General features: G+C 36.6%; 1 long non-coding RNA gene across 1 annotated transcript; it reads left to right on the top strand.

The window, feature by feature from the left end:
- Positions 1-812: 812 nt before the first annotated feature.
- LOC147077488 (uncharacterized) lies at positions 813-2968 on the top strand. Its single transcript, XR_015069466.1, has 3 exons — positions 813-1062; positions 1316-1541; positions 1656-2968. It is a non-coding gene; the product is annotated as an uncharacterized LOC147077488 (long non-coding RNA).
- The last annotated feature ends 7224 nt before the right edge of the window (positions 2969-10192 follow it).

The following is a 10192-nucleotide window of genomic DNA, read 5'->3' as shown; positions in this document are numbered from 1 at the left end:
AAACCTACTGCTAATTCTGATGCACTGCCATTTGTTTATATTGGCGATGAAGCCTTTGCCTTCGTCGCAAATCAACACATACTTATACTCCTTCTCATGACCTTGATAGGGAAAATCCTGAGACAGGTTTAATAGAGCTCGGACTGAGGTCACAGGACACCTTAGCGCCTTTGGAAGCAACGACTAATCGGAACTCGACTGCCAATGCTAAGAAAGCGCGAGGAGATTTCGAAAAATATTTTAATACTAGGTACCGGGGCTGTCACATGGCAAGAAAGTATGATAAGCAATAGATAAATTAAACCAATGTAACAGTTTAGTTAAAATGTTTTACCTCAATACAATCTTCGTTGTTTAACGAGTTGGAGTAACTCTCATCAGGAGACATGTTTTCCAAATCGTCCGCCATGCTGGATATTGAGCTCGATTCTGTAAAACAAAATGTAAATTGTTAAAATACAACATAATACTCAAACTTGTTTTTTATTATCTCTCCCCTAAGTACCCATTCCTTCATACGGTTAATATTGATATGATTATTGAAGATCTTGGCATAAAAACATCAAATGTCCACTTTTTTCCATTTTCATTTTATTGCATTTCTATATTCCCTGTGTATGGTTACATACAACTGTGCAAAGATATATTTTTTAAAAAAATCGTAAGTCCCTCAAATCCGCTCTCAAAAATATGCCACTTTTCTAAAAACAGCAATAGTCCAAGGAATTTTGTTTGAAAACAACAAAGGTCCAGTAGTTCCACACTTTTATCACCAGGCGGCGTTAGGCGTTAGTATACATTCCATACTTGTTAGTGCCTGACCTGTCAAAATTATCTTTCATTCGTTCAGTCATTGGCATTGCCATTTTATGAAGTTCCTTAACGATTGTTTGTATATTTTATCATGGAATGTAATAGGATACAGACATCCGAAACGCCTCGTAAGAGAAAAGTTAATAAAACCAAGCAAACATTAATAAAAACCGCCAAAATAAAGGGAAGTGATCATGTCAATCATGTTGGGAAACGACTCTCAAAAAAAGTTATCGGTGAAGATTGCAGGTAGGAATAATTATGTATTCATAACATATATTCAATTAAAAACTTATACATTATTAATACGTACTAAAATATTTACCATGCTGAATAGTTTGTGTGATTAAATTTAGTTCACAATGGCTGTGATTACTTTGAAGTTATGACTTCTTTCGAATGCAAAGCATTGTATTTACTATGTTGTTTTATGTAAATGTATGTATGATTGTAATAAAGTATATTATGTAGGATTGTACTTAATTGATTATTATGTTTCCAGGTGCAAGAGGTTTCATTGTTTTACAAAAATAAATGAAGATTTACGGAAAGAAATATTTGAGAATTTTTATGAAATGGATTCTAAAAATCAACAAGATGGCTATATATCTGGATGTATAGAAGTAGTACCGATCAAGAGAAGACGTCCGAGAAAAAATACTCCGATAATAATAAATGATGTCAATGATCATGGTATATTCAAGCATTCAGCATCATATAAATATAAAGTGAGTATTCATTGAATTAATAAAAAATGTACATTCAAATTAGGCATTACACCTATTATACCTAATGATAATGTGTTTGAAAAACTAATTATTTTTTCTCTTTATTTACTTTAGATACGATCTACATCTGATGGTATTAACGAAGAAGTCTGTATGAAGGCATTTGTGGCAATACATGGTATTACGCATTCCCGGCTGCGACGTATTCAAGACAACATCACATTTTCGGGTTCGGCTCCTATGGACAAACGAGGAAAGCATCCAAATCGCCCAAGAGCAGTGCCTGAATCAGTGATTCAGTTGATTCACATTCATATACAATCATTTAAGGCACGTCAAAGTCATTATTCTTTCGCGAAAAATAAGAATGTTAGGTATCTTCCGGAAAATTTGACTATTATGAAAATGCACGAGATGTTTTTAAGTAAATACAGGCTTCAACTAAACTATGACACATACTACAGAGTATTTACAACTAGATATAATTTGTCATTTGGAGCTCCTCGAAGCGATACGTGTTCATACTGTGATTCAGTTACAACCAAACTGAAATTACCCGATCTCTCTGAAGATGAAAAACGTAAGATTGAGATAGATTATCAACTTCACCTGGCTAAAGCACAACAGTTTACTACAACGAAGCGAAGATTAAAAGAACTCGCAAGTGGTTCAAGTGATACCACAGTCATATCGTTTGATTTTATGCAAAATTTGCCTTTACCGAATATGGTAACAAATGCGGTATTTTATTCCAGACAGCTATGGTATTACATTTTTGGGATACATGACCTAGCCAGAAATGATGTATATATGTACACGTATCATGAAGGATTCGCCAAACGAGGTCAAAATGATGTAACATCTTTGTTACTACATTACATAAACCACCATCTGCCAGCAGGCACGAAAACATTGTATATTTTGAGTGACGGATGTGCTGGACAAAACAAAAATTTTGTTATGATTTGGTTTTGGTATATGGTGGTACATGTATTAAAAAAAATTGAACGAGTCATCCATATATTTCCTATCAGAGGGCACACATTTTTACCAAATGACGCTGACTTTCATTTGTTCAGCAGTGCAAGGAAAACAATCCTTGCAGACGTGCCAGAGGATTGGGATAAAGTTGTATTGGATGCCAGAAAAACTCCTGGGCCCTTTATTCTGGAGAAACCGGAGCAAAAAGATTTTTTAAATATTAAAGATACGTTAAAGCCTTACTTTAAGTCATCCTTCGGCAGAGATTTTCATCTTAGGCAAGTTAGAATGTACAAAATAGACAAGGATTGTAAGGGAGAAGTGCTTTGCAAACATCTCAGTTTCTCTGGACTGTGGGATAGATTCAATATAGTGAAAAGACATCAAATGCCAGTCACGATTGCATTTAAGCCAGCATATGATGGCTTAATTCCATTGAAAGGCGCAAAGAAAAAAGATATTTTAAAATTAACTAAGTATTTACAAAATCCAATAAATGCATCATTTTATGAAAATTTGCCGTGTGACAATGATACAAATGATAACGTTGAAGAAGACAGTGAGGGTGTGAGTGATCAAGACTAATCAGTAGTAATATGCACATGATTGATTTTATTTTAAATATTTAATTGAAGATTTTTTTAAAACATGTAAGTACGTAGCTTAATAATTGGTTATGATGTGTCAAAACCTTCTTAAATGTAGTATTATGATTAAAAAATAACAGAAATATATATTTTTTGTTTTATTTAATAAAATTATAATTTTATTCATACTATTTGCTTTTCCATGTTTTCAATTTTGTTATAAAAACGACAAAGGTCCAAAAATTGTGTAAAAACAGCAAATGTCACATTCATTTCTTTTTAAATATCTATTTAACAAACATCAATTTGATATTTTATTTACATACATACAGTGCATATAAGGCTCCTCCATGAATCTTCATTGTCAAATTATTAAAAATGTGTTTGACAACCAAGATATTATGTTTTTACCCTCTCCTGAAAAAAATGACCTTTGTGACATTTGCTGTTTTTATGCCAAGATCTTCTATTTATATTGGTATAATTGGTGTAATCCAGTATATCAGGTATTTTCAAAATGTGTTTTCCGCTGTATTCCTCATAACCAAACTGTACCATTAATTTTGATTGATGATTGACGATTTATTGATTGTCTCTGAAGGAACCTAACTCGAGCGATTTTTGATTTCATGATCATTTCTTTTCTTCTTCTTTCGACCATGTCCGATCATAATATGGACCTCCACGGAGTGGAGGTTTGTATTGACAGATTTTGTTTTTACGAGAAATGGATGTCAGCCACTTGCTCAACATATTAGGTCCATACTCTGACTCATACACAAATTGAAATTCAATGTGTACTTGTCAGACCCAGGATTTGAACCTGGGACCCGACCACGACTCAATAAGCCAACGCTTAAGCCGCGCTTCCACCGCTATGATCATACCTATATATTATTATTTCTTACCTACCTCAGCAAAGAATAAGTAATTTTATTGTGACTAGAAATGATTCATAGCTGTATGTTTTAATTGCTTAATAGTAGCTAATCTAATGCGATGTCACTTTCAGAGCTACGGCAATGTCATAGTCTGCACGTGTATAATAAATAGCTTTAAAGCATTCCCTCGTACCTATATATTATTATTATTTATTACCTACCTCAGCAAAGAATAAGTAATTTTATTGTGACTAGAAATGATTCATAGCTGTATGTTTTAATTGCTTAATAGTAGCTAATCTAATGCGATGTCACTTTCAGAGCTACGACAATTTCATAATCTGCACGTGTATAATAAATAGCTTTAAAGCATTCCCACGTACCTTCCATTTGGTCGTTCAAGAACTCCAAATTTTTATAGTACCACAGTTTGGGTAGATATACTGCGTCTGTGCCGGCTCCGCTTCGATATGATGTCCTTACTTTATTTCTCTCCTTTCTGTAACCCGACCTCAATGTCTGTATTTTCTTTTTGACATCGTTGACCGTTGCCTGCGGGTCCACCTTGATTAATATTTCCAAAAGTTCCGCATACGCCAAGGACTTGGCATCACGATTCTTGTCGTCTTCCACAACGACGGGTTGTCTTTAAAACAACTAATAAAATCTTCCAAGAAACTTTTCGAATGCACTCGTAGATCTACCATTGTTGTTTTCGATGTCCGAACACTTTGAATGACAGTAAAATAATGATGGCGCTCATAGACTAATATATGGCGCTGTCGTCCGTCGGCATAGATATAAATAATGTGACGGTAAAGCGTGGTGAACGTACGAATTTCAGCGGCTCGGCGAGTAAAATTTCAAACATGTTTGAAATCCAACGAGCCTGGTCTGCGGATTAAAAAGTCCGCAGACCTGGGGTGCTCCACGCGAAAAAAAAGTCCGAAGACTGTAAATCGTCTGACTTGCGTGCCAATGGAGCGCCGGCATAAGAAGGTCAAAATATCCTATTTCCAATTATTCTAGCTTTCTTAAAAGTATCCAATTTACTATCTATTAATCTATTCTGCCTTATGCATATATTCATCTCGTATTTACTGACAACCACGTATTTTCTTTCTTACGTGAAAGAGACAGGAGGTTTATTTCCCTCTTTGGCAAAGCCCCCTCTTCGATGTCCCTCTGGACCTTTATAAAAGAGCATTATCTATTCCATCGAAAGATAGTGATCAGAGGTATCCCTGAAGAGACGACTGCTGAAGAAATTCGCAGTGAACTCATTTCACTGGGATACCCGATCAGGAACGCCTTCAGGATGACCCAAGGGAGCCAGAAGACACAGATCCCGCTGATTCTCCTCGACGTCGAGAAGAGTGGCGAGGCCAAGAATATCTACAAGCTCACCTCCATCTTCGGACTATCCATCCAAGTGGAGCCGCTACGCAGAAGAACGGCGGATGGACAGTGTCATCGCTGCCAGGGCTTTGCCCACTCCGCCTCCTGCTGCCACGCTACTCCGATGTGCGTCCGATGTGCTGGCGAACACCTCACCTCGGAATGCAAGAAGAAGAATACGACCGATCCCGCCAAATGCGCCAACTGTGGTGGCCCTCACCCGGCCAACTACAGAGGTTGCCCAAGGCACCCCAAACACGCCAGATATGCGTTTACAAACGCCGACAAGCAATTTCAACAACAGCCCAGACAACGCGAAGAACCGCAAAACACATTCAAACCAGCTTGGATGAACACAACCAACAGAACCACGGAGCCAGACCAAATCAATGAAGCGCTGATGGCGCTCAAGAACGCCATCGATATCGCCAACGAACTCATGAAAAGACTAACCAGCAAAAGGACCTAGATCCACACCAAAGTATAGATAGAAACGAACGATCGCCGACAAGAGTGAAGAAAGAAGAAAAAGAAACACAATTTTAATCCTAACCAACAAGCCAAGATGCAGACAATACAGAAAAACCCGCAAGGGAGGAGACTTCCATCACACGCCATCATACAGATGAAAGGGATATGGGGCTTGCCCCGGTGCCCTACACGCCAAATATACCACAACAACCATCGAATCAGTTCTGTCCGAGCCGTGCTCCTGCGACGTCTCCGTAACCCGCTTTAGATCTCTTCAGATCTTCACGAAGGGGTTTCGATAGCTCAAGTTCAGTTCCGTCCAAGCGATATTCTCCGGAGGACGTGCGAGGCCCTTTGGTCTATTTCGCACACTTCGTCAACAAAATTCTAGACTCACGCCCTCGCGTACAGTTCTCAGCGGAATTCCCGCTCGCGCTAAGCAGACGTCATACGTAGATGACGTCAGCTCATAGTAACGCGAAACGTGTACTAAATTGTTCTATATGAACGATAAAATATATACGCGTATAATCTTCAAACTTAATTAAACGTTTACCTCTCAAACTAAATAGTGTTTTAAGATTTAGTTTAAATAATAACTAAATATAAAAATATTTTATAAATTATAAATATGTGCTAAATAAATTAAGATTTTATATAAACAATTAAATAAAAAAATAATAAGTTTTTTCTAATTTTAATCCATGACCTGAATGTGTAACTAAAAGACTACATACATACAAAAACATTTATTAAAGAAATAAATTAGTTACTACAAATACTTTAAATATATACTTTAATAACTCTATACAATAAAATAAAATATAAATATATTAAAAGCGAGTTATCATTATAAAGTGCCTTTAGTGAAGCACCGTTCACGAGTGCGTCCACCGCCTACTCCAAATCCTCACTGGATGAAACTTCTCTTCAAGACTGAGCTAGTCGAACATCAGGGGATCACCTATTGGTGGATACTTCTGAGGGACTGATAACATACATCTTCTCATCACGAGGTTAGTTATCAACCCTCGGTGGTAACACACCTGAAGGGGAGGTGACACTACGACAATTAATGCAAACTAAACTGCTAACTTAAACTCTTTGTGAATTGTGTTGGTACGAAATTGTTTACATATTGCATTGTAACATTCAATATAATTACTTTATAATATTACGAACGTGAGTCGTTTTGTGTTTTTTTAGTTTACTATATGTTCTACAAGAGTAATGACATTGGTCACATTTAAACGGCTTTTCACCAGAATGAGTCATTTTGTGTACTTTCATGTTACTAAATGTTTTACAAGTGTAATTACATTGATCACATTGAAATGGCTTTTCACCAGAATGAGTCATTTTGTGTAATTTCATGTTACCAAATGTTATACAAGAGTAATTACATTGGTCACATTTAAACGGCTTTTCACTAGAATGCGTCATTTTGTGTCTTTTCAACGTACTAGACATTATACAAGAGTATTTACATTGGTTACATTTGTATGGTTTTTCACCAGAATGAGTCATTTTGTGTGCTTTCATGGTACTTAATTTTGTACAAGAGTAATTACATTGATGACATTGAAATGGCTTTTCACCAGAATGAGTCATTTTGTGTGTTTTCATCGTACCGGATTGTATACAAGAGTAATTACATTGGTCACATTTAAATGGCTTTTCACTAGAATGCGTCATTTTGTGTCTTTTCAACGCAATAGGCATTATACAAGAGTATTTACATTGATCACATGTAAATGGCCTTTCACTGGAATGCGTCATTTTGTGTCTTTTTAACGCAATAGGCAATATACAAGTGTATTTACATTGGTCACATTTATATGGTTTTTCACCAGAATGAGTCATTTTGTGTAATTTCATGTTAGTAGATTTTATACACGAGTAATCACATTGCTCACATTTAAATGGTTTTTCACCAGAATGAATCATTTTGTGAACTTTCATGTTACTAAATGTTGTACAAGAGTAATTACATTGATCACATTGAAATGGTTTTTCACCAGAATGAGTCATTTTGTGTGTTTTAATCGTACTAGATTGTATACAAGAGTAATTACATTGGTCACATTTAAATGGCTTGTCACGAGAATGAGTAAGTTTGTGTCTATTCATACCACTTAATGTTATATAAGAGTATTTACATTGATCACATTCAAATGGCTTTTCACCAGTTTTGTATAGATTCTTAAAATTTGTTTGAATGCTTAAGCAATTAACGTTGTGCAACGTCAATAGAGATAATGATGCAAAATAATCAAAACAAAAACTGCACACATAATTTTCGTTATTAAACGACTTTTTCTCCAACTTTATAACAGCTACTAATAATTTGGGATCTGTCAAGTAAGATTGTATATTATTACGCTTAGCAATGCGACTGATTATATTTTCATTGGTTGCATATATCCCCAATTCTTTTTTAATGTCTTTATAGTCAATCTGTAATTCATCGTATGGCTCCTGTACTTCCAACATTTTCTTTGACAATCCGAAACTACCGAAATAGGTCACGTCAGTAGTAGCAGAAACCAACTAAAACAAGGTGAAGTATTGCATTAACATAGGTAAACGACATAGGTATATAAAAGAAAATTTTTTAAAAAATCAAACATCTTAAAGTAATTATGTAGGAATCTTGACATGCTGGGAGGATCAAATTTAGACAAAGCAGTGTACTTAGATAAGTCGTAGCAGTCATTGTTGATTATTTTAAATAAATAGATTGACATATCTTTCTTTTCTAATGACTAATCTTTGAGTTGCATTCGGAATTGGAGCAACTAGGTTGAGAGAAATCATAATTCGCATTGAAAATGAAGATTATTTCGTAATTCGCTGCTTTCTACACATTAAGCAAGTCTACCATATAACTGACATGCAACATTGTTTCAAAATAATAAATGTGCAGAACAAAACATTGCTGTAGATCAGTGTCTGCCAAACTGTGTGCCACAAGAAGTCTCAGGGTGTGCCGCGAAGGAAAAAGCCTCAAAACGGTTCATTTAAATTTTCTTAAATTTTAAATAAATTCAACATTTACATATTCAAATAAATATCTGTCGCTGTGTCGGAGTGCTTCACACTGAAGTACGTTGGCTCTCAAAAGGAAAAGTACTACCACGATTTATCTCTTTGCGAGCAGAAATTATTTCTTTCTTCGATGCTGAAAATATGGGTTACAATTTTCTTCATGAGGACGTGCAAAATGCAAGGAGCGAATGAAAATATCATTAAGATAACAGAAAAAATTAAATCTTTCGCTGACAAGTTAGAACTGCAGACCGACAAGTTAAAAATTCACAACTTGATTGCTTCCTAGGTGTAGACGCATCCATGATACCATTTCACCTAAACTACTCCCCGCAACTTTCGAGGACTTATTTAGGAAACTTGATTGAGAGGAACAGGTGTTCCAATAATTATTATCAGGGAGCACCTCAGTCACCTGCGCTTTGCAGATGATATTGTTATACTCCACAAGACCCAAAAGATCTCCAAGGTAGAATGCAAGAACTCGTGGATGTCAGTCAAACGGTCGGCCTGAAGATAAACCTCTCAAAGACAAAAGTGATGAGGAACTGTTTTTAGGACCCTGCGATTATCTGTATTAATGGCCCCCAACTCGAGCAAGTCAGCAGCTACGTCTATCTCGGACAGCAGGTGACCATAGACGGATGCATACACGATGAAATTGCTCGAAGAACAAGGCTGGGGTGGAGTGCTTTCGGACGTCTGAATAGTATCTTCAAGAGTGATCTTCCATTATGTATTAAGCGTAGGGTGTTCAGCCAATGTGTGCTACCCATGCCTAAGTATGGCTGCGAGACGTGGACCCTCAACACGAGAGATGTACAAAGGCTAAGAGTCGCACACAAAGGCATGGAGAGGTGTATGTTGTGCATCACGCGAAAGGACAGTAAGCGAATGGGTTAGGAAGCAGACAGGAGTACGCGATGTAATAGACGTTGCCAAACAGCTGAAATGGAGATGGGCGGGGCACATTGTCCGCCGAAAGACGGCCGCTGGGCAAATGCCGTCATCCAGTGGTAACCAAGGGGCACGAAACGGCCAAAGGGTCACCCTAAAAGCCGCTGGATTGACGAACTGGTAAAGTTCGGCGGAAATACGTGGCAGCGAACGACATAGGACCGAGAGAGTTAGAAAAATCTTAGGGAGGCCTTCATCTAACAGTGGATTGACCCTGGCTGATGATTATATTAACATGACAGTATTTATAAATGTACAATATTAAGAGACATACTAACCATGCATATGGTAGATATTATCCACATATATTGACATAATTGGATGGTTT

Source organism: Rhyacophila brunnea, unplaced genomic scaffold (genome assembly GCF_057557595.1).
Source record: "Rhyacophila brunnea isolate RB1 unplaced genomic scaffold, BYU_Rbru_1.0 scaffold_13, whole genome shotgun sequence".
Taxonomy (NCBI): Eukaryota; Metazoa; Arthropoda; class Insecta; order Trichoptera; family Rhyacophilidae; genus Rhyacophila; species Rhyacophila brunnea.
Note: the sequence above shows the minus strand (reverse complement) of the source record. Positions and strands in the feature narration are given on the sequence as shown.